Raw genomic sequence first — 27,052 nt, 5'->3', positions numbered from 1 at the left:
GCAAAACCAATGCTTTGTTAAGATGGAGACTTAAAGGAGAATACTACTCTCTTTCTCTCTTTCGATGGTCGCAGAAATATTGGAAATAGCATAGAATATTAAAGAAGTGGTTGATACTGTAAAGATATCTGAGCATCTGTTTAGTAATAAATTCTGCACCGGCTATCCAGAGAAGGCTTTTATTTTAAAAAGTATCTTTAAATAGAGCAGGGCTACAGAAGGAAGTTTGACTCTATTCTCTCCCTTGAACTTTGGGCTGAGCCACAGATCTAAACCACTCCCCAGATTATGGGCTACAAAGCCAAGAGGTGTCTGTTTTCTAACCTCCTTTCTTCTTGATTGCTCTAAAGTCTCATAACACTCTTCATGAGATTTTAGCATAGCAGAAACCTAGGTGATTAGCTTCAGACACACAGAAACAGGTTTGCAAACTATCTTCCTCTCATTTTCTAAATTTTCAGCTAATTTTTCTAAAACTAGAATTTAGTGTATTCCTAAAACTGACTGGGACTAACAGTCACTGGTCCCCAGCTGTGCCCTGGATGTGGCCACGCACAGCTGGAATGCTTGGCCACAGTAGGAGCTGCCTGCCTTATTTATCCCTGTGCATCACTCCGTCAGGGTTATTCCAGGATGCCACAACAGCCAAATATTTAACAAGATGATTAACTTGTAATGTGTGGAGCTCTTGATCTTGCTAGCTTCAGCCATTTTAGCTGTGGGAGCTGTTGCATCTCCATTATGGCTAGAGCATCATTAATGCTGTGGTATGAGCCAATTCTCCTGATTTCTCTCAACCGGTCTCTGCTCTTTGTTCTTGAATCCTACTCACTGCAACATATGCAGTCATGGCCACATTGTCGATTCAGTTCTCCTGACAGCTATGGCTTTGTTGGCACAACACAATACATTCTTCACTGTGCCCATTTTTCTAAGTCTCTGAAATGCAGATCTTAGTGCAGGAAAAGTGTTTCTGAGGGATACTGTTTTTTTTGTTTGTTTGTTTGTTTTGTTTTGTTTTGTTTTCTGCTTAAATCATATGCACTTCAGCTTACCTGCTTACAGGTAGATAATATCTTAAGTGTAAATAGTTGAATCCAAAGAACATTTTGTAGGGATGCCAATCAGAAAACCAGCAGCTATTTGGGCACAGAAAGAATCTAAGCCCGCATTCTGTAGAGCTTTGTCTTATAAGTGGTCAGGTCTAGTATGCATGAAACAGAAACCCAGCTGAAGCTAGCTCCATGTTGGGGCATTTACATGAGCCTTTTTCCCATGTGGCTGTTGTAGTGCCTAATGATGTGAGATACCACTCGGCAGCTTTTCCCACAGTAAGGGCATTTACAGCATCTGTCTTCTCTACCCATTTGTCTATTTTCATGACATTTGTTACTTAATTATCTGGGAGAGCTTTAGCCCTCTGTTACGTTTGGCTGAAATCTGTCACTGGGCTCGAGACTTAGTAACAGGCAAAGAAAAAGAGACAGACAACCAGTCAGACCCTATGCTCCCATAAACCTCATTCCCTTAAGAAACAAATTAAAAACCAACAGCAGCAACAATGACAAAAACAGCAAAACCACACAGTGAGAAAGATCACACACTTTCTAAAGCAATCCCCACAATCCTAGAGGAAATGGTGGGAAAGCCACATGAGGGGCAATACCTCTTCCCTGTCCCATCAGCAAGGCAAGTTCACAGGACACCAGCCCAGGAAGGGCAGGGGAGGGGGATGTCTGACAGCAGCTCCATGCAACCTGTCAGCCCCGGGCTTTAGCCAGCACACAAGGAGAACAATTTCAGTAGCCCAGTCTCTCCTCTGACAGCTCCTCTCCAGGTTCACACCAGCTGTAGTCTTTGAGCCCTGACTCCCACCATCCACTGAGCATTACAGAGGGCGCCCCCTCTCTCCCCATGTGCCAAAGCCCACGGGGGAAAGTCTCCTGCTAGACCAGATTTTCCTTCAGCCGTTCCTTTCCACCCCTGCTTCATCTGCAGCTCTGTGCTGTGCCAGTGCTAAGCAGGAGAAGACACCGGGATGGTGGCTCTCCCGAATTCCCCTGGAGCTTGTGTAAAAGCAGCGCGTGCATAGGGATAGGAAATCTGTGGGGTGCTCTCCCACATAACTTTCTGAGATACTGCATATCTGCTGAGCATCCTCCCTCTTCTCAGATTTGATTCTAAGTAGAAAAAAATGTTTTTTACAGTTTAATTTTCTTGAAATGCAACCTCACACCATCAGCTGCTTAAATAAAGCAAGGCTGAATTGTGTATCAACATGGAATACTTATTTCCTACTTTCATCTACCTGCTATGACAGAGTGGATTTCTTTAACTATGGATTTTTATTATCATCATTTTTTTTCTTCTATATTTTAGAAAAATCCTTTTATACATATTTTACCTTTCCCTTTGTGCCTTTTACCCATGCAGTGCAACTGTCGTCTGCAGCTTTCCTGTCACAGGAAGTGAGATCCTTGGATTAGCACAAAGAAAAATAAACCAACTCCCACCAGCTACAGCATAAGTGTAAATTACCATGTGGATAGTTGGGAACTCAACACTTACGCCAATTAAAATATTAATGAAGAATTCTAGCTGATTTTTCTATATTAAAAAGGAGGAAATTTTGAAGTACATGATTACTGTATAATATGCAATTTTAAAAGACCTCTTTGTTACTTGGTGCTCAGAATCACATACTTTTGAATACTGGGTTGGAATTTACCCCTGGATCTTTTTGAGAAGCAGAACAAAAGTTAAAAACACAGGAAAGGAAAAGTATGAGGCAGCCCAGCCTCCCTGAAGTGATGGATTGAGTGGGTGGTAGCCATTTGTCAGGGAAGTTCATCTGGTAAATTCACGAGTGACTTCATGTCAAAGGGAATAACTGCATTTCGTCTCCATGTTAGCCAGGCAGATCAGCGTTTCAGAGATAACTGGACTGCAGTAATATTTCATAGCTCCCATACTTTCTTACGTGGGAAGATCATTTTAAAAAGCTCACCTGGCTGCAAATGCACCAGCTGGGTTGGAAGGGAAACGGGAAGGAAGCAATGACAAATGATTTTATAGGCTGGTTTTGTTTCTAAGGCTTATCATATTTATACAATGCAACCGAGATAAGGATAAATAATTTTACTGTTTCTCCACATTTACTTATTTCCAGTCTGATCTGACAATAGTAGGTATGCAGGCTTTCCTTCTAAAGCTGGTGGTTTGCTCTCTGATCAATGTAAAGTATTGATGTATTATCGATGTGCCCTGGACATGGCTACCAACTCTGCTGGGTCTCTGCAGGTTCAGGTATGCTCTCCATTAGTAGCCACATGCCAGGGTTTTTCTGCACACAGAGAGAGACGTTTCTTTTCTCTTTACATCACTGCGTTACTAACTCCCAGCTATAGCATCTCACATCGCCATAAATCCTTGCTTTTCAGTGTTACAGAGAAATGTAAGAAACTGCAGGGCACTTGTAAGAGTGGTTCAAACCCTGCAGCTGCAAGGACAGCCACAGCCATGGAGCATTTTGGTGCTAGCTAATGACCTAGAAATGATGCTTCAATTAAGTTAGGTCAAAGTTAAAAGCAGACTACTAACAAAATTCACAAAAACAACCAGATACAAAGACATGGATTGCACAGATGCAAACAACAGAAATAAAAGCAAGCTGCACTTAATCTGTTTGAAGTAAGGATAAATCTACAAGATTGTTCTTTACTCCTTTGTACCCAGCTGACAGGCTACAGATGTTTACCTAACCCATTTGGTTAGGAAATGTATCCTCTCACATACCTATGTCTCACACTACAGCCCAGGAGCGCATTCTCTTTTGGCAGCATGCTCTGGCTTGTATTCAGGGTTCCTTTCTTGGTTTCCCAGTCTATTCCACAGATTGAACACTGTATCTCATATCAACATGGAAATTCACAGTTATGCTTAATAGAAATGCATAAACAGAATCAATGCATGCATGATTTTACAGTGATGGTGGATTTGGGGTGACTGAATCCTACTCTGACCCATACGTGAAACCATGATAACAACTTAATGAAAAATTTGTGTTTTTTTTTTTTTTTTTCTCTTAGGAATGCCCTTAGTTAGATGGCAATGATATTTGCAAAGGATACAGTCTCTGTGCAAAAGCTGTATATAGTAATGAAACAAAGGCTTTGCTGCTAAGAAATATGAATTTTTGGCCACAAGATTTATACAAACTGTTTGAGAAGCCAGTTCCAAATCGTGTCCATGGTTATCTAAAGCCAAGCTTTGGAATATAGTAAGAAGTGAGATCAACCCAAGGGGAAAAAAGAATGACAGAAAAAAGTAAAACAGAAATCTAAAAAATCAGTATAGATGGGGGAGTAACTAAGACAGCAACAGTTACAGTGGCAGAATTAACAACAAATTGAAACACAATCTGTGAATTATATTTATATCATAAAATACCTCAATTATATGGTCTTGAAAATATAGGACTGGATCTTCAGCACTCTACTTAAAGATGACCTTGCTCATTGGAGATGATTTCTTGAAAGTTGTGGATATGCCACTGTAGGTGATGGGAAATAAAGGGTTAATATAATGAAATGTAGCTTTCAGCATAAAAAAGGTGAAAAAAAATGTGATGTTAGTTCATTGGTATTGGATAAAGAAATACTTTAATGAGAAAGAGCAAAAAAAACAGTGGTTTGGTTTTGAGAAAAAGCTGTACTTAGCGTTTTTTTTTTTCATTAATATATCAGGTTCCTATAACAAAACTGAATAAATCAATTTTATATTAACTTTAAATGGGATAATTATTTAAAAAATACAAAAGGAACAGATGTCATTTTGCCTGTCTGCTCCTTTTGTCTGCTAATCATATGAAAAATGAGTGTTTCTTGCAGATTTTTGAAGCCTCAAGCTCAAACACAGAAATGGAGAAAGAAGTTATTTAACAAATGAAAGCCATATTAAATATGGATATTTTACACAATTGTTATAAAGATATTATCCTTATTAAAAAAATGCACCACTATGTTAACGTTGTCAAACATAAATAAATTTCCATCTTTCCCCTAACAAATAAAAAAAACAACCTTAAATGCAACCTATGCAGAGCTTTTGTCTCATGCTGTGGGCTGCTGGTTCAAGTTCCAGGGCTGAAGACCAGCCTTGTATGAGTAATCCTTACGGGCAAATGTATTTTCTTTGACTTCAAGCTACAAAATCGGTCATAGGCAATGGTGAATTAGCTCCTTTTAGGAATATGTTCCCAAATATTAGTTCATCACACTGAAAATACCCACATTGATTTATTTTATCCTACCACATTAGGGCAATTTGGGTGGCATTATTGGAATATTTATTTATTTTTAATGTTTCTCATGCACGTCTACATTCTTTAGGAGTCCACATTTTTTAAACATGGGACAAATTAAATCAAACATAACAAACAGCTCAAATAAACTGGCATAAGAGGCCTGCAGGGCTACTCTAAAATCTTTTCCCCAGCTGTTTCTTCTGGGATACATAGGAAGAAAAAAAAATACACAAAAAAATGCCTCAAATAAACCAAACAAAAACCCATCAACAAACCAGACCCACCAATAAACCTCCCTGGCTGTCGCATACATTGCTTGAAAGAGGTGCTGCTGCACATATACACACAAGCACTCAATAAAATCCCTCCCCAGGGAAAGCATGGAGCAGCTGGAAACCCTTTCTGTGTGCCCTGATTAGCCACAAAACTGTGCAGCAGAGAGCTAAACTGGCAACTGAATCCCAGTCCCAAGGACTATTTTGCTCCCACATAACTTTCTTTCAGTAACAGGGATTATTCATTTCAGTGCCCTCATCTGGGAAATATATGCTTTTCAAATAGCAAGATCCAGCATGTAGTTGCACACCAATATTGAAGATTCATTGTTCTGGCCCATGCACCTTTGCTGTCATGGTGTATTTGTGATTGACTTCAGTGGGAACAATGCCCCCAAAACCAAAGGGATAATAAACCCCTCTCCTCCCACCTTTCTCTCCACTCCATACCCTCCTCCCATGACACACGAATCCCCTGCACACACTAACTTCCCTTAGATACAATTTACCTGCTTTTAAAGTCCAAAGAGCATTGATTAATAAGGGAGCTGTGTAACTCTTAATTCCTATCACAGTCATTCTGTCAAAGCGGTCATTTGGTGAAGCCACTGAAATGTAGGCGTTCGGTTAAGTGGCCATTTCTCTTAGGCCTTTAACCATGAATTAAACTTTCAGGTATTAGATCAAATGAGAGTGACATGAAATGACAATATGATATCAGTTGCAGACAGATGTATGAGCAGACTTTTGGAAAAGAGACAATTGCATGAACTACCAAAAAAAAAAAAAAATCTTAAATGTTTAGGCTAATTGTGTAATTTAGCTATGTCTAAAATCTATCGTTATATTGGCTACATCCATTAATGCTCTTGTTTACAGCTGGTTGTTGAGGAACTGAGGTGTGGAGCACCTACAGTGTATTCTCCCCAGCCCATTATTTCACAGAGGCTGGATCTAACCAAGACCTTTTTATTTTTTTCCTGCTCTGCTCCCACAGGTTCTTTAGAAGTCTTTGAGACTACTCAAAAAGGGGGTTACCATCACTTTCCTTTTTTTGAGACCATAACAAGAATCCATTTTGCAGCCCCCAAAAGCTGGATATTTTGGAGGGGGAAAGTGTCTTCAGCTTTCACTCTCACAGCAGGACTTAGAAAAATACACCTTACATGTATGTTTTTTCTGCCTTACCTCGTCTTTCATTTCACTGCCTGAGTAACCATTAGTAACCACCGAATCTCCAGGATACTGACCCCAGGCATATAATAGGGCAAAATCTTGATTAAATGTGACTCATTTGGTGGGACTGCAGCCAAGAAAAGAAGTTACCAACAGTACTAGTTATCACACCTTCTGTATTGGAGGCACATTTATCCCATAATACACAAAGAAAATATTTATCTCATAGAGAAGATATTCTAATTTTGAAGACAACTTTTTCAAATTGTCAAGCTCAGAAGTAAAAGCAGAGGAGGACAAACTGAGTCTCACTAGGAAAACAGCCAAGTATAAGATAACATGGCCTGGCTTTTTTGTTTAACATATACTAAACAAACATTATTATAATAGTAAACTGAAGGACAAGCAGAGATTTTGTTTTCAGCTTGCTTACTTTTTCCTTTTCTTATCTCTTTTCATATATATATGTGCACATATGTTTTTTCTTTTAACAGAGGACAACAAATGTTCCATACACAAGTGAAAACATACTTGTAAATATGCATTAAGGTAGCATTATGAATTCACTAGTTCTGTTTCACCTCAAGATTACTTGTATGTAATGTTATTCCTATGTATAAATTCCTGTACGATCAGTCTACACTATTCTAGTTGCAAATCTTAAAAAAGGAAAAAGTTAATTTATCGTGAACAATGGAGATATTCTATGACACTAAGTGTTCAAAAGCAATAAATTATTTATTCATTTCTGAATGAGTGGATTTTTAAAAATATTAATTTTCACTGTGTTCTCTGGCCTTAGCATGACTTATATCTACACATTTTGGTGGACATAAAGCAGCATATGTCCAGTGGAATCTGATGGAGAAAAAAAATCAACCTTTTGTTGTTTGTGACAATGAAATTATCGACAAAACTAGAAAACAAATAGAAAGAAGAATCAGGCAAATGTTAATTGAAATGTTGGCTGATAAAAAGAAGAGTAACATATTTGTAACTACTTTGTTTGTAATGAAACATACACTGTTAATTTTACATCAGAAATAACATATAGTGTGTGTATATCATTCCTTCTGAACAATTAAAGCAAGCTGAAAGATTATAAATTAAGCTCCATAAATCTCTTTGTATAAAGCCTATATATAAAGGAATTAATATTCCACTCCAACAGATGGCAAAACTGAGTAACCAAGATTAAGGTCTGAATCAAGGAAGGGATATAAGTACTGCAACAGCAACTGAAAATCGGGGTCCTAAACACTCTTCCTCGGCTGCTATCTAATGCTGTGAATCTCTAAACTGGATTTTTGACTTAAATGTACTCAAGGTACCTCAAGCATCCTCTCTGATCATGCTGCTTTTTTTACAGTTGCTTCCTCTGGTCCAAGCCCCAGAACAGACTCATGCTTACATCTCTCCTCCTCCACACAATCTCTCCTCCTCCACAATTTTCTATGCTGGAAAAGTGTCTTAAGGTTGGACCTAGCACCAAAATAGTCAAAATGGCATGGCTTCTTTGTCTTTCTCTGACACACTGACCACTCAGAGAGTTCACAGAAGGAGCTATAGATGCATCTCCATCCTTGGCCTGAGAAAGCCAAAGTCCCAGCACCATCTCTCTGAAACAGCACTGAAACTAATTTTGGCGAAGTTCATTGCAGTGGGAACACTGCCGTCTTACCTAAGCCAGGCTGTCAGGTTTGAGTATCTTATGATTCATGGAATTAAAGAGGAAGGAGGGGAGGAGCACAGTAGCATCCCATTTCAGGTATTGAGCTGGTAGTGGGGCATCTGCTTTCACACCATGCATGGCTTACAACACCCAAACTGGTGGCTTGGGCACCTGGAGTTCAAGGCCATCACTCATGAAGAAGTGCTGTCTCTCACCTCTCATAGTACTCCTTTCCTCATATAAATACAAGTGCATGCTCTAGACAGCAACTTGGGTTGTACATGTTGGGGCCATGTCCTGCAACCTTCTGCTAGGCCTGGGCCTCAGACATGTAACACTTCCTTAAGTCAGCCAAAAAGCTGGATGTAGAAATCAAAACACCTGGCTCCTGCGTGTGTCCTTTATACTTTATACTATGCTCCATTTAGAAGTTTGATGCATAATCATTTTGATGTAATGTCCACAGAAGCCATAAATTGTCCATTGGACCCATTGGGTAATTTATGGCTTCTATGAGGGCATATCAATCTGAACAAAGTGTTAGGTAAACTACACTTATTCAAGTAGTTCCTCATCTAGTGAGCCAGGACTGACTAAATGGCCCCAAAGAGCAAGTCCAATAAGGCAGAAATGTAAGCATCACATGAGTTGTTCCAAAAAGAAGGTAATTACTGATCTTATCATTATTTAAAAGATAATATATGTTCTGTGGCACGTGGCACACTCCAGAAAGCACACAGGGAGCATTTTCATAGTCAATGAAGTATGCAGGTATTGCTATGTGATTAAATACCTGATCCTAACATTCAGTCATGTTACTAAATTATTATGCCTAAATCAATGACTTTTGAAGTCAAATATGACCTCTGTTCTTTGCAAGGAAAAATTGCTAAAAATGCACATTAAATGTTTTTATTCACACTTCTTCATGCAAAATCAGAATCTGGACACAGTGGCCAGTATATTTGGTGCTAGCCAATCTCCTCACTCTGTTCAGTGACAACATACACTTTGTCTTCTCAGTAGCTAAATCAGGTGGGGCTTCACAGGGAAAGCTGAAGAAATATGGCTATTATCAATCTACACAGGAAAAGACTGCTATAAACTCTGGGGTCCTAAGAGCAAGCAGCCTGACAGCTACCTCCTCTCTTTTATGATGATGGGACTTCATGGTGCAGTTGCAACCAGTCTGTTGTTGACTGCTAGAGGCTTTCTCAGACAGATACATCACAGATGATTTGCCTTTTATTCTTCAAAACCAGTGTCTCCACATTGATCTGAAAACCAAGCAGCAGCCAGAGTGGCTGACAGAATACAGGTTCAGTAAGCTTCCAGCACTCAACAGGCTCAACAAGTCCAATCCTGCACTTTGGTTCTGAGGTGAAATTAAGTCCTAAAAGTTATTTATGTTTTTTCTATTTTCAAATAGTGAACCTGTGGTTGGATGTAACTGAAACTTATCCCACATACATGCATGCTCTTTCTGGACATTTCTTACAGTTCTTTATGCCATCCAGAGTGCTATGTCCAGAGCTATATATCAGCTGTGCTCTGCCAAAGAGCATCTGCCAGAGAACACTCCTTTAAAAAGAAAATGACATCTATTATATTGGACATAATTTTTGCTAAACATCCACTTAGCTATCTACTGTGTTACAACCAACCACTACCATCCTCTTTAAAACAGGGTTGTTAAAGCTGGAGGAACCAGCCAAAGAATTTTAATCAGTGTAATCGGCTGCACAAAGTTTGATATGGACTGAAGACTGATTCAACACCAGAGAGTGACTTCTACATCAATCCTAATTAAAAAAGGAAATGGATTTGTTGGACAAACACAACGTCTCAGGGCAACTTCTATCACAAATGATAACAGCTACCAAATTTTACAAACAACCTAGTCTAATACCTCTGTCAGAAGACAGCTAAAAAAGGTAGAGCAGCTTGAAGAATGACATTGAGCTAGGTGAGAAACTTTGCTAATGATTTCTCTGACAATTTCTTTTGTAGCCATAAAGAACGGTCTTTTTTGAAAGAGAGGAAAATCAAAACTTCCAACTTAAAAAGAAAGTTAGCTTTCTGTTTTCCAGTTGTGGATGAAGACACAGGATTCCGATGTATGTTCACTGCAGCATTTCATAACGGAGAAAAAAAAGCAAAACAGTGCATTTCTTTCAGTTAGCTTTACTGATCAAGTCAGGAATAGGAATTGTAGTCACTGCTCTGCTTTATTGTGTAAGAGATCTCGTTTCTAAAATCTTAAGGTTGGGTATAGAAAAATACTAAGTAGAGCAATGTAGAAGAATAGAAAATTAATTATCTGAGTTCAAGCTCTCTGTGCTATTCAGTCATCACTCTGCAGCAAGGACCTTGTCAGCAACTGTTCGTTCACTGTTTCCACTGTACCTTGATGCACCTGGGCAGGACCTAGCACATGTTTCTGCACAGGCCAGGCCCCATAGCATTATTCTCCATATCACTCGGATGACAAGTGAACAGTGTTTGCATAACACAGGATCCCAGGAACTTCCAGACTGACTACAAACTAACCTTAACAGCAACATCCGGCTAGTCCTTGATGTTACCAATTCCTAAACTTGTATGTCTCCTCTGATATGTGAATACTAATGTCAAGAAGCAGTAAGTGCCAGGTCAGATCATATGCATTCCTCTGGTGTGACAGTCCCAAAGTACATCAGGATAATCTACACAGTGCTTCTGCAGAAGTGGTAGGGCACTACCAGCTCTGGCATGCTGCAGCAAGAGCAAAAGCATCCTCTCTGTGTTGTCCTAAAGATGTCCTTATTTATTTTGGCTCCTATCACTGCAGGATCATACCCCTGGATAAAAGAACTGGCATCCTTATAACTCAAGAAGTAGCATTCATATCCTTGTTACTATTTAACTGTGGCTCTACCTCAAATACTCCTGTACTTTATGTGTAAATAACACTCTTTATCAGTTTATCTTTTGTTTTTGAGGCTTTTCTTTAAGCTCTTTTAATAGAGTTTCCGGGAACAGTGGTTTATGCGTCAGTGTGCAGCTTGGAAATAATAGCTGTCATATTTACTTTCAGGTCGACAGTCTTCATATTTTGGCAGAGTGTAATTTGTTGCTGCTATGTGGAGTTCATTTGAGCTAGAGGCATACTTGTCATCTTTTGCCTGTGCTGGCCACACTCTGGGGATGTCTGCAATCAATTAAAAAATGGTGCAGCCCATTGCCTTTTTGGGTCTATATTTCTTTTTCTGGACACTGTCCTTTTAATTGGTGGTTATCCAAACTATGCATGTTGCGGTGTTATTCTTGTTCGGTTCCCTGTTAGAGCTTTTCTTCCTTTTGTACCTTAAGGGTGTGTGTGTGTGATATTTTTACATACCAAATCAGGCCTGCAGTCTCAAAGAACTATAGAGTTTACCCCGTAGCTGTACTGAGTTACTTCCTTCTGCACTAACATCTATTAACCATCACCTTCTAGGAGCTTTGCTCAGCTTCACTCTGGATTTTCCAGTAGCTTCTCGGAATTTTGTTCACAGCTTCCATTAGGACCCAGTCTCCTCTCAGTTAGCCTTCAAAATTGCAAGACTGCTCACTCTGAGCCAATCTCACACATATGTTTCATTTTTACATGGAATTCAGGGTTCCTCACATTTCTGTACTACCACTTCACAGTTAGCCTCTGCTCTGCTTTACAGAAAATTATTAACTGCAACAAGCTTTCTGGAGCCAGCCACCATTAAAAATAAGGCTACCTTCTGAATGTCTTCCCTTCTATTGTCACTGCTTGCTTACAAACACAGAGAAAAGTTCCTGCTGAAATTAGAATTCTAGTTGTCTTCCACATTTTCAAAGAGTTTTGGCTCAGACAGAGATTTTAAGTTCTTCATTTCTTCACTGATGTTATTTTTATTCTTGGTACCATGTGGTGCTCTGTAACCACTTGGGGACAAGGTGTTTAACAGGTATCTACTCCATTCAGTGTCTCTATTATAGCTGTTTTTTTTATTATTGCGAGTCTTTTAATGATCTAACTACTCACGTTTAATTGATTGCAAACTAAATTTGTGCAGTTATGTTCATTTTCTGATGAACAGCTTTTTAAGTAATCTTTCTACAGGCTATATCTGTGTGGTACTGTTCACCATGACAATTTGTTATTCTTGCTGTGTGATTTAACATACTACTGCTACTGCCCCATAGCTATTGCTTCAAAACTTGTAAGTCTGGGGTGGTTTATTTTTGGTAGAAATACGCAACAAAATTCAGATTTTACAAGATGGTTTGCAATACCAGCATACTTCTTTGCAAACAAGCTCCTAAGAATGTTACTATAAAATGCAACTAAAATATTGGAACTAGTGGAAATAAATAAAAGTTCTTCAAATGAGTGGTTACAATCTAATTTTTTTTTTTTTAAAGAAAAAACAAAACAAAAAAAAAAAAAAACATGTTTTTGCAGCCTTTAACCACCAACACGCAGCCTTTATGCTGCTTTGGGCAAACTGGAAGAAAAAATGGATGTTTTTACTGCAAAGATGAAAGAGTAATTCCAGTGGAATTTGAATCACATATGCTTCAGGAACTGTAAGAGCAAATAGAAGGTGGCGTCCTTAGCTGCTGTGATTGGTACAACTCCATTGAATTTCAATAGCTTATCTCAGAGAGTAATGAGCAAAGCAAGAGAAAACTATCAGCTATTTAAAAAGTCAAGACAGTAACTGAGGTGATGTGGGCACAGGGACTCCATGAATCTCCCTATGGTGATAAAGACATTTGATGCAGATTTACATCCAATGCCATTAGCTGACCTGCAAGTGACATTGCATGACCTACATGACCTGTTTAATGAGAACTAGAACTTCAGGTTAGGAAATGCTGAGCAATTTGATGGGACATGGTCTTTTAAAGTGGTTAATTTGTCAAATTGTATGTGTTCAGCCAATACACATGTGAACATTTCAGTGCATCCTGACCTGCAGAGGCTCTGAAACTGAAGATATGTTTCAGAATCAAAAGAGATGTTCTCTGGAGGTCTCCTTAACCAGTAAAGTCTCCCTAGCCAACAACGTCTGTAGTTGTTCTAACACTAGTAGATGATTTCCCACATAGGCATATTCCTAGGCAGGTCTCTTACCTTTGATAAGACAGGTACAGTACACTTGAGAAAGTTTGGTGGGAAAAGGTAGAAAGAGAACACTTCATGCATATTTATTTATCAACAAGAAAAGTTCCCTTTGTGAGTTGGCAGTTATGAATGTAGTCTATGCTTCATAATTACTTTAAAGGGCTTTTTTTTTTTTTTAATCTCCTCTTGCAATATTTCTTAATTCCCATTTTTCATAAACTAATTTATTAGGGCTACTTTATGTTCTTGTTTTATACATTGAGTCCAGTGCTTTTTTCCCTGAACAGCAAAAGTCTGGTGTTAAAAAGGGTCTTCACAATACATGTTACCCATGCTGAAGGCAGAAAAAAAATAGATTTGGCCTCTGTATTACAAGAGGTACTGAAGCACCTCTTTAATCTATGCCTATGTGTTGCTGTGGTGGGCAAGACTACATCATCTCAAGGGGGTTTTACACCTCTGCAAAACCAAGAATGTTTGCTACAAAACAGCTTCTTCAGATGGTCAGAAGCTTATTTGGTTGAAGTGTTTTTACTTTATATACAGAACAGCTAAACGCACTTTCCTCCCATGAGTCAAGGTCTGACCCTCCTCTCAAGATAATCAACAACAAGAATTCCCATGCATTTTAGGAAGAACAGATGGGAAACTCCCTTTGGCAAGTGGGAATTGAGTCATTTTCACTTCGGATTTACATTCTGTCCACTTCTAAAGATCCTGGCCTCAGAACAAAAAGCATTTTTCGATGACTTGAAATACCAAAATATTCTTACTTTCACGGCTCTATTGACTATCTAGTGTTAATAAATACAAAAAACTTCAGTAAGATACACAGCAAAAATTTAGAGCACTCCTACCTAGTACATAATTGAGATGTGTGGTGCCATTTTACTGCACAAAGTTGCTACTTTTAAGGTGTAATAATGATTCCAACTAATGAGAGACATCACCAAGATTGGATAGACAGAAATTATGGTAGGATATTCCTTCAAGGTCTCCTTTCCTACAGGTTTTAAAAGTAATTGATTTTGGATGAAACTTAGTGAATATAATATTCAGTTTATGAGAAATTAAAAAATGATGAGGAAAACCAACATTCTCTCTCACTATTAAATCACATGGAGACCTTTGGTAATGATTAAAGCCAATGTTCATGTTTTGATATCAGCTAGGCTGAAACTTGTTGAGAGAAATTGTGAATATAAATCAAATTGAAATTCTAGGCCAAAGACCTTCATTTTTCATGAAATAGAGATTAAAAAATGCTGGGCAAATAGTGTCTGTCTATCAGCTTAAAAATGTCACCTAGAGTAAAAAATATATCCACTTGTCCCATGGCAAGAGGCTTATAAGGAACAATGATTTTGTAACCAAAGACACATTGCCCTAAACAGAACTGGGTCAGCTGCTCAGCTGTAAATTGGAGAGCTCCAACAGAGATCTCAAAATTTTCCCTGATAAATGCTAGAGACAGCTCAAAGGAGTCTTTACCAAAGCGTTAGGAGATGAACAGGTTGAAAGTTGGAAAATATAGAATAATTAGAAGTATTAGAAGTAATTTCCATGTATTGAGACCAGGGGTCATTTGTGTGTTAGTCTTCAATACCACAGCAAATGGGTTTTGGCTATCTTAATGCTGACACATTTAGTGCACTTGGCTTTCTGAACATACAGCTATGGTGCCTGGGTGGAATACTAGACTTTTGTAAAAAATATCTTAAATGGATTCACCTCAAGTATCTAATTTTTCAAGGGTTACTGTAAATCCATTAGGTATAGATAATCATTTGCAGGTGATGCAAATGGAAAATAAAGGCAGGCAGTTATAGAGAAGACTTGCATTAAAAGGACCAAGAATAAACATTGCGTCAGACATTTTAAATGTGTTCTGGAAAAATCATGCAGAACAACAGATTAATGACTTAAAATGAGCTTAATTAATTATTAGGCAGTAGGCTTCATGAAGGCTCATATCTTTGAACAGAATATAAATCATAAGCAAACTAGATATAGGGCCTACATTATACTGAGAAATAAACCTAGAATTCATTTAGATGCAGACAAAATTGAAAAGGCATTGCTCAGTATCATCATTTACTTCATCAGGGACAACAACATAGAGTTGAAGGTACACAAAAAAAACGAAGCCCAGCAATAAAATGGCAGTAACTCAAGATTGAAATATTTGAAGAATTTCCCACATAGACTATGGTCTCTGCTTCCACAGCTCACATAAAAACAGAGGGATGGAGAGAAGCACAAATAGAAGAAACTAGAGGTAAGGCAAGAAACATGAAACATTTTTTTCTTGGCTGATGCTGAGGCCAGACTATTGGGCTTGTCAGCATGTACTGAAGCTGCCACTGTCGTCAATCCTCAGCAGTGCTGGGCTTTGCTGTTAATTGCAGTTGTGAAGACACACTTTGCATGGTTGGTTAAACTACATACTGTCAAAAAGTGTCCACAGACTCCATGGGCCAGCTCTCTCTCTCTCTGCCATACAGCTGGAGAGTCTAGCAAGGAAGTTCAAGTAAATTTATTCAGGAAAAGTGTGAATGGGCTAAAAGCAATCCTATCCAAGACCTGGGAATCCAACCCAAGATTGTCTTACCTTGAGAAATAGTCATGAACAACTATGACTAATACAGGGAAGTAGCGTTTCTTTCCTTGTTTAAACAAACCTTTTAACCAACATAGAAGAAATCTACTCTGAAAGCACCATTTATATCCATCTTTCATCATCATCCTCCCATTCCTGAGCAAGATAACAGAACTAAACTCTTGATTTCATAGCTAGGTAAAGCTAGGATGACATGTTCCCTTTTATTTCCCTTGGGCTTTGTCTATGCTTTAAGGATTGGGTTGTTTATGCTTCTTCAGAGCAGGCTCACATCATGCCATTTGCAGGATAGACAGAAAGAAACCATGATTTCCTGTGAAAAATCAGTGTTGGCTGGCTGTGTGAAAAAAAAAAAAAATGTCTTTATGTGGATGGAAATCTTACTATGAAGAGTCAATAGCAAAAGCCCTCTTGCCAATGTAGGTCATTCTGTTGTGTGTTTAAATTTGCCCCTAGGCGGCATTACAGATAGCTAGCCTGACTTCAGGGGCTTACCCTCAGGGATAGCTGTAGGCAAGCAAGATCAACACAGCTGCAGTGGGCCCTATGCTTAGCAGGACCCTAGGCTACAACACCCTTTCACGTGAGCCCAAGCTTTGGAGAGGTCCGAATTTAGCAAAGTCCTGCCCTAACACATCCCCTTGTTAATTATGGCAAGCACTCCACACATGAGCTAAATGCACTGACAGACACCCATTTTGTCTGTTCAAATGTACTCTAAAAGGCAAATCAAATTTATGTTGGTCCACATGTCCCAGCTTAAGCAGAACAAAGTGAATAAATAATAAATGGCAACTGGGGTCAGAGCACAGCTGTTCTGATTTCCCAGGTCTTGTAAGCTGCCTCTTCCTACAGTGCCAGCCAACCCAGTTGATTGTAGTGCGTGTACTGTGGACATGTTTTATGAATGATGTTTTGTTTGTTTCTCCATCATCAAACCTTGGCAGACTACAATTACCTGCCAGACACAAAGCTCTTTGACTCCTTTGTGAAAGGCTCAAGGAAATAATGATCAGTGCCATTCAAACAAAGGCTTTCCACATTGGCCTCTTCTACCCCTTCCTTTAAGCAGCTGCCTACCTACCTACCCACCTACCTACCTATGTCCCTCCTTCCAGTGCATTCTTTCCAGTGAGGCATATTCACAAGAAATCTCATTCTGAGAGTGGAAATAATGAAAAAGCACTCTCTGGGCTCCAGAAACATATTCATGTCATATGTTCACACATATTAATGTACTGATTTCAGTTTTGATGCTTGGCTTTTGGCCTTCTTCTATCTAAGAAAGAAAATGCCAAAAGGGTAGCAGCTGAAGAGGCAGGGACCTAGATTCATATAGCAGGTCAGACTAATCGTTCTTGTCACAGAGGATGGCTGAGACTAAGCCTGCTTAAAAATGCAAATTTAAACATAGCATACAATCTTCATTGCATACACCAAGAAACTACAAGGCACAGAGGAAACAAAGAGAGGTGCTGCTTCATAGCAGCACAAAGTGTCCCAAGGACCAGTGGGGCACCAAGGGTATGAGGCAAACAAGCTGCCTGCAAGCTGCGCTCATGCTCAGCACCAAGAACGATTTCCTATTCAAAATACTTTACAAACAATAACAAAGGGAAATGTGTGTATGCTTGCATGCAAAATAGAGCTATTGTGGGGGAACTGTGTTTGCTTGCATGCAAAATGCAGCTACTACAGGGTGGGGGCTGTGTTTTCTTTTCATGAAGGAAAATAAAATGCTTCTTCATCATAATCAAAAAAGCTGCACAAGAGTATTTTGCACTGAACTTTAACTTGTGTACTCTCTCATGTCCAGGGTGGAATTTCTGCCAAAAGGAGGATGAAAGCACACCCCTTCCAGCCCCTCCCCACCCAGAAGCCTCCCACCAGATGAGCAGAAAATGACAGCACAGCCACTACAACCCAGGCTTCCTAAAATTGGGAAGATTCTCTATGCATCTACCTACCAGGAATGACTTTCCTTCTTCCTGAAAATAAATGTTGGATTTCATCCTGGGAAAGGGGCTTAGGAGAAGATATATCTTAAGTTTTGCAGGATGGGTATTCTATCTCCTAGCTAGCTCAAATCCAGGCTAGTTCAATTCCAGCTCTCAGGAATAAGGTTATCCATTTGCAGGGGCTGCTTGATGTTATTTGTAACTCTGTATAGATACTTGAAAATAACAACATTGCAACCACTTTTTCTGTATTCTCTCTTTCCCTCCAAATATTTTAAGTTTTTCAGTGAATTCTAATAGGTGCAATGTATAGGGGTTAAGAGAGAGATGAGATCTGTGAGGACCAACCTAATCCTACCTTTTGGGTTTTCCTGGGCATGTTGCTTCAAGACGGTTATTTTTCCTCCCTAATTGACTTGATAGGAGTATGTATGTTTCTAGTGGTTGTGAAATTTTGTGTCTCTGGCTAAAAATCCTGGTCGTAGAAACCACAGGGGAGTTGTCCTGCACATAAAAATGAATAGTCCAAACTTCAGTTATAATTACCTCCAAACATCAGTTATTATTAATTCCAGCTGTTGGTTACAGGGGATAAATATATGTATTTTTATATTAATTTAATTTTGTTGTCTGATATGTAAGATCAACATAATTCCTATAAATAAATATCTTTGCATTGTTTTAGTTCTATAGTATGGTAAATAACAGGATTGTCAAGAGGGTAGTTTATATCTTAAATTTAATGAGGTAGATATTATATCAAGCTTGCCATCTGCAAAGTTACAGTAAAATATTTTTAGCGTCATAATGAGGGCAGGCTGGAAATCCTGCTCTAATGCATTTAGTCTCCAGTCCAATTCAGAGAATCAAAAAATGGTCATACGCATCTTTGTGATTCCCTGATCTTTGCTCATTACACAGCAGGCTGGACCCAAATTTCAACTTAAAAGACATTCAAGACGGTTACTGTATGACTCTGACTGCAAGGAGACCATTCTGGCACTGCAGGAGAGTGCATAGTACAACAGCAAGTCAGCTACTCCCTCTTTTCTGTAGGTACATGCAAGAAATCCTGAAAGAAAGGGTTTAAATCAGCTTCAAGGTTATTTTGAGTCTTAGAGACCCACAGATTTAGCTGTCTCGCATGTAATTCCTGCTCTAAATATGCATGCTGCCTGTTGTCCTTTTGCTATGTGTGGCGTTTTCCAAGGCACTAACAACACTGAGCAGCGTTTCTAGACAGCCTTTGGTTTTGTATCCTCAGTAGCCTGGAAACGTCTTGACAAAGAATGGTCTTATCTCAGCCTGCCAGGCAGCTGCTGACCCTGCATCAGCACGGGGCCGATAGCAGCAGCCACCGTACGTCCTGTAAATGCCACTGCCTGCCACAGGCCATCTTTAGTCTCCACGCAGCAAGCGCAGTATAACTGGAATGTATAACCCAGGCTATAGATGGTCCCATGCCAGTCCTGCTGTTCACTGCAGGCAGATGATGTCCAAAAAGGGTTAGTATGCTCTAAGCTCATGAATTGTCATCCATGCTGGACTCAGGGCCGGAGGATGCAAACATGCTTTGAAAAAAAACTAAGGGACTGTTCGTATCGAGTTTGATGAAACACAACTTGGTGATGTCCAATGGGCAGCCAACTCCTGAGTATGGGATAAGTGACTGAACTTAATCAAAAAAAGATCCAACTAAAGTGTTTTATTTTTTTTTTCCTCCCTACCAAAAATAATGCACAGTAGCTACTTCCTGAGATCTGATGACCTTTGAAACAAGGCACAGTGGAGTTATCACACTGTATTTATGACTGCATGTAAGAACTACTGCCCACACCAAACGTGACCACTGGATGCAATGCCACCCTTCTTCCTCAGCTTGAAATCCTGTCTTCAAGCACATGTGGTTATTTGCAGCAGGGAAGTGGAGGGGAGGGGGGGTGCTTTATTGGCTTGCCAGGTGAGGGTGGGTGTTTCTTTAAAAAAAAAAAAAAGAAGAAAAAAAAAAGATGAAGAGAAAAGCCTGAAGCTAACAGCTTTCAGTAAACCAATTTTAAAGCATGGAACCGAGGCTCGTGTTGAGTTTTGCCAGCAGCCCTGGCAGGTGGGCAGGAAGGGGAGGCTGGGAGGCCCCAAGGTCAGGGGCAGAGGCAGGAGGAGACCAGGGCCAGGTCAGGCAGATGCACAGCCAGGGCTGCTCCTTCCCTTAGCATCGTTTGGGCTTTAACTTAGACATCTCTAATCCACTAACCATCCATGCACAAAAACCTCTTATCCAAGGTTAATTTAGTCCTTTCAGACTAAGTTAGTTGGCTTGTACACAGCTACAGGCGAGATTTCCCCTCAGACTGTGAACATTCACTCTGCTGAGAGGATTTAGGCTAAATCATGCAAGTGCTGACAGCCCTCCAACATTTCTCTAGTCTCCTTAAGTGCCCCAAAAGTCATTTAACTTTCCTACAGTTCACTCAGGAGGAATCACAGCTTGGCCCCATGCAGTTTGAGGACCCAGAGGCTCCCTGACCAGCAGGGAATGGGTGCCCACAGCATTGGGTAAGCTGACACTGGATAGGCATGCCATTGCTGCAGGGCCACACCACTGCTGCAGTGGTTGTGGGGCTCACTGAGAGCCCCAGCCTGATTAGCACTTTCATGTGGACCTCCATACCACTCATCTCCAGCTCCTGAATGTGTATTTGAAAGCTTTTCTCCCATGGTCAAAGCCTGAGGATCAGTAGTTGATGCCAAGCCTGCTTTGGAGAAAATCACAGCTCCACAGCAAGTTGCCCAAAAGGAGGGAGTGCAACTGTACAGTCAAGACATGGCACGCACAGTCCCAAAACCAAGGATCCCAAAGTGTGACACATCCCAGTGAGCAGAGGGTGCAGTGTTTGGCGGTTCACATCAAGAAGCCCAGTGACCCTGATCCACAGGCTTCAAAATATTTCTAGTCGTTCTTGGCATCTGTGTTCAAGTCTGGATTACTTCTAAGTGTGTTAACTTCCTTTCATAACTTAAAGCAAACACTATGTATCCCCTTTGGAAATGCTAGGGAAATGTGTGGAATGCTACCAAAAATTGGAATAATGTTACATTTATTTATGGAGAAAAGGCAGCCATGTAAGCATAACTATCACAAGTGAAAATGAAGACAATCTTAATTTTCAAAATAAGTATTATAACACCACTAAGCTTCCCATCCTCTTCCTTTGAACCAGGGTTACTTTCCAGGCTCCTTGGGGGTTAGAGGCTCTACCACAGCCAGGAAATTCCTCAGGACAGAGCCAAAAATATCCCTACATATCACCTAATATAGTATAATACAAATAACATATTGAGAAAAGGAAAACTAAAATCCTGTCCATAAAACCTCAGTATAGTTGTGGACTGCAAACCACTATGGATCAGGCTTGAGAGGTATCTGGAGGGGGTGAACTGGCTCTGTAAGAAGAAAAATCCCATTCCCCAAGGCAGCAAATGCTGCTGCCCATTGGTCTTTATCAGGGCATCACAGAAAATGCCTTAGGCCCACATCTTCAGACCTTTCATCCCAGATCACTGAGCCTGGGCCCTTTCTTGCACTTTTTCCCACCTATTGCAAAAGTGGCCCAAACCTTTGTGCAACAAAACTGAGTTTTCCTAGCACTGCTACAAGTTCTTGGTCAACCCCAGGGTAATGGTGTAATGACTATCAATCAGCAGTCACTCAAGAGTGGGAGGCAGCCAAAGCAGTGGAGAGATGTGCCAATTCCCCTGCATCCTGCTGACCAGTATTTTGAAAGTAATTTGTCTGCTGTGAAAACCTCATAGACCCCACTTCAGACAGGAGGGCTGAACAGACACAGTACTGCACGGAACAGGCTACCAAAGATAATGACAAATTATTTTGACTGTTATACTAAAGCTGTTGGCCAGTTTCAGATCAGCTGAAATGCTGTAAAAGAAAACAAGCACAATGGCTGGTCACAAATGGTGAGCACCCAACTAACCAGTGACTGGTGCTTTGCTACCAAGAACACTTGTGTAGGGCAGGTAAAGAAGGCTATCCCACAGATCAGGTGTATTTTCTGCCTGAAATTATCTTAGGTGGCTACAGAAGGGAAATTGCAGGTCAAACCATGGAGAGGCGTTTCATGTCCTTTTTGAGGCCAGTGATGACTATGCAGTCAGAATGTGCGCATTTAAAATTGCCTTTTAAATAGTCTTTTGCTCATCCAGCCAGAAGCCTCTAAATCTGACATCATAAGACATTGCTGTGGGGAACATTTTCCTGTCACACTGGGAAGATTAGAGATGAAAGAGGGCTATACGGAGCAAAGTCTGATGCAATGAGGATGAATTTGCTCTATAAGTTGAGTGATTAGGAGAGATATCTAGAAGTAAGACATACAGGCTAGATGTCTTTTTTGGACCATGAGCAAATAGGATTTAGAAAGTAGAAGAGAGACTGTGACAAAGTGAGACACATGAGAGCTAAATGCAAACAGGCGTTCTCCCAGCTTTCCAACTTCTTACTCACCTGGCACAGTGGAGAGCCGGGAGTGCCACAGGTTTAAGATCTGTCTGTGCTGCCCACCTCTTCTGCACGAGTACTTCAAGTACAGCAAAAGAAAACTGAGAGTGAGCACTAACCTTTCAGACATTGATCAAACTTCATATTCCACAGCCTTGCCTTTCTGCCCTTTTGACTGTGCATTAGGGAATGCCTCTCCCTGTTTACACTTCTGTTGTCATGTGAGTAGCCCTGTTGGGCTTATAGCATATTTATTTTCATAAATCTTCCTTGCTAGAAAACACATTACATTTTATTGTTATTCTTAAGACACTCGTATAAACATTGTATCATTTCTATAATTACACACCTAAGTAGGTAGGATGCCTGATTGAACAGATTGTTTACTGTTATTCTTTTATAAATCTTTTTATTTCAGTAAGATGATAATGTGTGCTCTCACTCTGATACAGTACAAGACGCGTGCTAGGAGGAGCAGATTGTTGACTATTGTTTTAATAAATATTTTTATTAAGCTGATTTATATTAAAGTGATCTCTTTTACCAGCAGGGAAAAAAATGGTTTCGAGAATGACTAGCCAACTGCAACAGACATAATAATAGCCATCAAGTTTATAGTAGTACCTTCAAACAATCGCAAATGAAGACATATGTTGTTTCACAAAAAACATGCATTATGAAACATGAAATTGCATCATGTTTAAGGTATTCTGCATACAATATGTGTTAGTGAAGTGAAAGGGCACATCTGTGCCGTACTTACTCAGATGACTGTTTTATTCACTGGATGATGGCAATTTATTCATTGATTTCTGGACCCCAGATTGCCTAGAAGATATCAGATATCTGGCTGATGTTAAAACAGTTGGACCTTGCATTTGAATCTCATTCTTTGTAGCTGTTTAAAAATCATAACTGAATAATAAGCAAACAAAAAAAAAAGAACAAAACAGAAATAAAGAATCAAATAGCATTCCCTCCTCTCTGATCCATCAGATGGAACGACATACACTTACATACTTAATTAAAACTTACTTTGGCTGTGCATATACTGAAGTCAAGGTCTGGACCATAAAATGAAGATGTTATAGGAAATGACCGTAGACAATCATATTGTTGTCTGGTAGTGCCATAAACAGGTTTTCAGAACTTAACAACAAGAAAAAGTGTTTAATTTCCGTTTTTTTTGCCTAAAGCCAAGTATGTGGGGAGGTCTCATGCCTTCCTTCCCAAGCTAAAAGAAAAAGAGTTGATAGGTATACTCTGTTTACCAAGTAGAGGTGTAGTATACCACTGTTTAATGTGGCAGTAGCCAGTGCACTGTCTCTTCCCTGTTCCACTTAATAAACGTGTGGGCCTGATAAGGGGAAAGAATCAAGGCTGGTACTTCAGCCACTGTGTGCTAGGGTCCTCCTTATGGTCTGCTTGACTTCCATGCATGGCTGTCTCCTCCCTATCCCGGGGACCATACCCAGCCACCCAGCTTTAGAAGGAGTGTTCCCAATGCAATTTTCACTTCTCAGGATCCTTCATTCAGGGTAATCAATCCATAGGAAACAAAACTCTGCCCAGAAACATGAGAATATCCTACTCGCCCTCTGTCATCCACTGCTTAACAGATTCTACAACCTTAACGACATTGAACTCAGAGGGACAATGCAGACAGATACATCAAAGCACCATTGATACTCTGTAAAAATAAGATTAAGACAGGATTCCCCTCGCACTCATTGCAATGTGCAGTCTTTGTAAGAAATCTCTTTTAAGCTCACATAGCAGAACATGGCTGGAAGTTTTAAAAACACAAAAGTGTACTCCCAACTTTCATTTCTGTACCTAAGAGCCTCCAAATATAATAAAAAGTGAGGTATATTGAACTGATACTCAGAGTGGAAAATTTAAAAGTTCATTTCTACTAGCATTCAGATATTTTTCTATGCAAAGTATTCATTTCATTGTGGTAGAAAGCAACAATGTTTTCTCAAGTTTACTCCCTCTCCCCTTGGGAAAAAAACATGCAAAAATCATAGCCCTTCCACACCAAAATAATTCTTGATGGAAATATTAAAGGTAGAGGAATAATATTTCTTCTGAAACAACTCGCAACATTGTATTTACCTTTGCCTGATCAGTTCCACAGAAAATACTATTTATATTTAAGCCAAAATGGAACATTTTCCATTTTTTTCTGGCCTATGTGGTCAAGGCAATCTCAAAGCCATAGAGGATTGTTTCTATTAAGAGGAAAGAAGAATGGTATCCATCAGATAATTGTTCTGGAAAACACAGTGCTTTCACCACACTCTTCCTTCTGTAATGCCAAAACAACCCATCCACCACCAGTGTGTTTCCAAATATACTCACAGCTGAACAAACACAGAGGAAAACAAGGGGATACAGGGCATCACAAGGCATCCCGCTTCGCTCCCCTGTGGGCCAGCCAGTGGTGCGGGTGGGCTGCGGGAAGGATCCCTGGGGACAGCAGTGGGCACCAAAGGGCTGCATGGTGAGCACGTGTCTGTTTACCAGATGCCGTTAAGGTCTTTCACCATAAGAACAGGAGAAAAGGAGAAACTCCTCTGCCTCACTGTGGATAGATCAGCAACAGTCATAGTTACAATCAGGCAACAATTGCTCTGCCACTAGCAGTGGCTACTGCTATACATGCATTTCCTCAACGATAGAGGAGTGACAATTTAAACATTTGCTGAAGGAGGCCTTGGAGGTGACCAGCTCCCAACCCCTACTTGTAGCTGGACTATTGCCAGCCTGGCTCAGGTCAGCAATGGCAGTGCCAAGTCTTGAAAACCCCCACGGAAAGCATCTTCGCAGTCTCCCTGGATACCATTTTCCAGTGCTGCATATCCTCCTAGCAAGGACAGTTAACTCTTACCCATTTCTTCCCTACAACAAGCAAAGGAAGGTGTGACCACTATGCTTGGTGCAGCAGGGATCACCTCTTCCTGGCAATGAGCACTCCCAGTCACCCCTGCTCAGACCTACCAAAAAGGGGGAAACCAGGGCAGCATCCCCCAAGATGAGCCGGGACCATTGCCTTGGTGCAACCACTGGCGTGGGCAGCCCACACAGGAACAGGACAGGACGCCTTGCAGCTGCACAGTTGTGATCTTATGAATGCCTTCGCAAGAGAGAGAAAAAAAAAAATGGCATTATAGAAGGAAGAGTGTGGTAAAAGCCATAATTTGGCTGGGATTAAAGAAACCACTGGAAGTTCCTTAGTTTTAAATTTTGCACAGATGTCAACTATACTTGTTCCTACTGTCTTTAATTTAATGTCTGGAATATTGTGGTAATGTAATTCAGATGACATATGACTGGGAAACAGCCAGACCAACAGATTTGTGAAATTTTCTTTTTATGTTTAGATTTAATAATAAAAAAAAAAAAAAAAAATCTCTCATGTGTGGCTTTTCTACACAGCAGTGTAAGAAACTGCTCTAGAAAGCTATGAAAAATAGAAGTGCGGTGCACTTGAAAATGCCTGCAGCCAGGCTGGAAGTCAAGGACACCTCGTAGTACTGGTGGCAGCTGCCATTTTCTCATTTTTCCCAGCTCAGCATGCCACAGCTCTCCCCCTTCCCACTGTGGAGAAGAGGCAAATGCCAGAATGATCATCATTTGCTTCAGCCCCTCGGCCCTTTTTTTCAGGCGCCAGGGTGCAGAAGCCAGTGTGCCCACGCTAAACGAGCCCTGTGCTCCATCCTGCTGCAGGGCAGCTCCCTTCCCTTACCAATGCTGGTGGGGGTTGTTTTCCACACCCCCAAAATCCCTTTGCAGTGCACAGGCGAGCAAGGAGAGTGAGCTTCATGACATGCTCTGCGTGTGTGATGAAGATAACCCATGCAGCTGCTGCAGCCCATGCAGCACCGTGTTAGATATGTCCAGTGTCAGGCTAGGTTTGTGCTGCCTTCAAACCCTGCCTTGTCTTGCCACTGGCCACACAGAAGGAGATTTTGGTGAAGAGCGGAAGTTTTTCCACCTGTAAAAATGTACCTGCCCCTAGCAAGCCCTGAAGTTTCCTGAAACCTCACATTTCAGAAATCAAAGTTGAAGGGATGCTGGCAGCATCTGCTGGTGCTGCCCTGCCTCACAGGGATGAGCAGGGCTCTCAGCTGGGCCCCACATCAACCTGCTGAAGGAAACCTCCAGTGGGGTGGTGCACCTTTCCCAAACTACTTTAACTCTCTGCACAGGGATTTACCTGTTCATATATAGCAAGATCATCAGAAATCAACCTTAACAAATAGAGGAATCTTGTAAGAACCAAGTGCATCTTGCTCTCATTATAAAAAAAAAAAAAAAAGTTGGATGATGACATGAAATTAAAAAAACACACTGCAACTTTTGGAGTGACCCTATCTGGTCCTTTTTGTTCTTTCAGCTCTTT

General features: G+C 40.3%; 1 long non-coding RNA gene across 1 annotated transcript in view; it reads right to left on the bottom strand.

Annotated features, from left to right (window-relative positions):
- LOC119716858 (uncharacterized) overlaps positions 1-25,226 on the bottom strand; it is a 35,059-nt gene extending 9,833 nt beyond the window's left edge. The window contains exons 1-3 of the long non-coding RNA XR_005265600.2: positions 25,009-25,226; positions 23,408-23,472; positions 22,651-22,723 (exon numbers count right to left, since the gene is read on the bottom strand). This is a non-coding gene — a long non-coding RNA (uncharacterized lncRNA). The remainder of the gene's footprint in view (positions 1-22,650; positions 22,724-23,407; positions 23,473-25,008) is intronic.
- Between the last annotated feature and the right edge of the window lie 1,826 nt (positions 25,227-27,052).

The sequence above is a fragment of the Anas platyrhynchos genome, chromosome 4 (genome assembly GCF_047663525.1).
Source record: "Anas platyrhynchos isolate ZD024472 breed Pekin duck chromosome 4, IASCAAS_PekinDuck_T2T, whole genome shotgun sequence".
NCBI classification, from domain to species: domain Eukaryota; kingdom Metazoa; phylum Chordata; class Aves; order Anseriformes; family Anatidae; genus Anas; species Anas platyrhynchos.
Note: the sequence above shows the minus strand (reverse complement) of the source record. Positions and strands in the feature narration are given on the sequence as shown.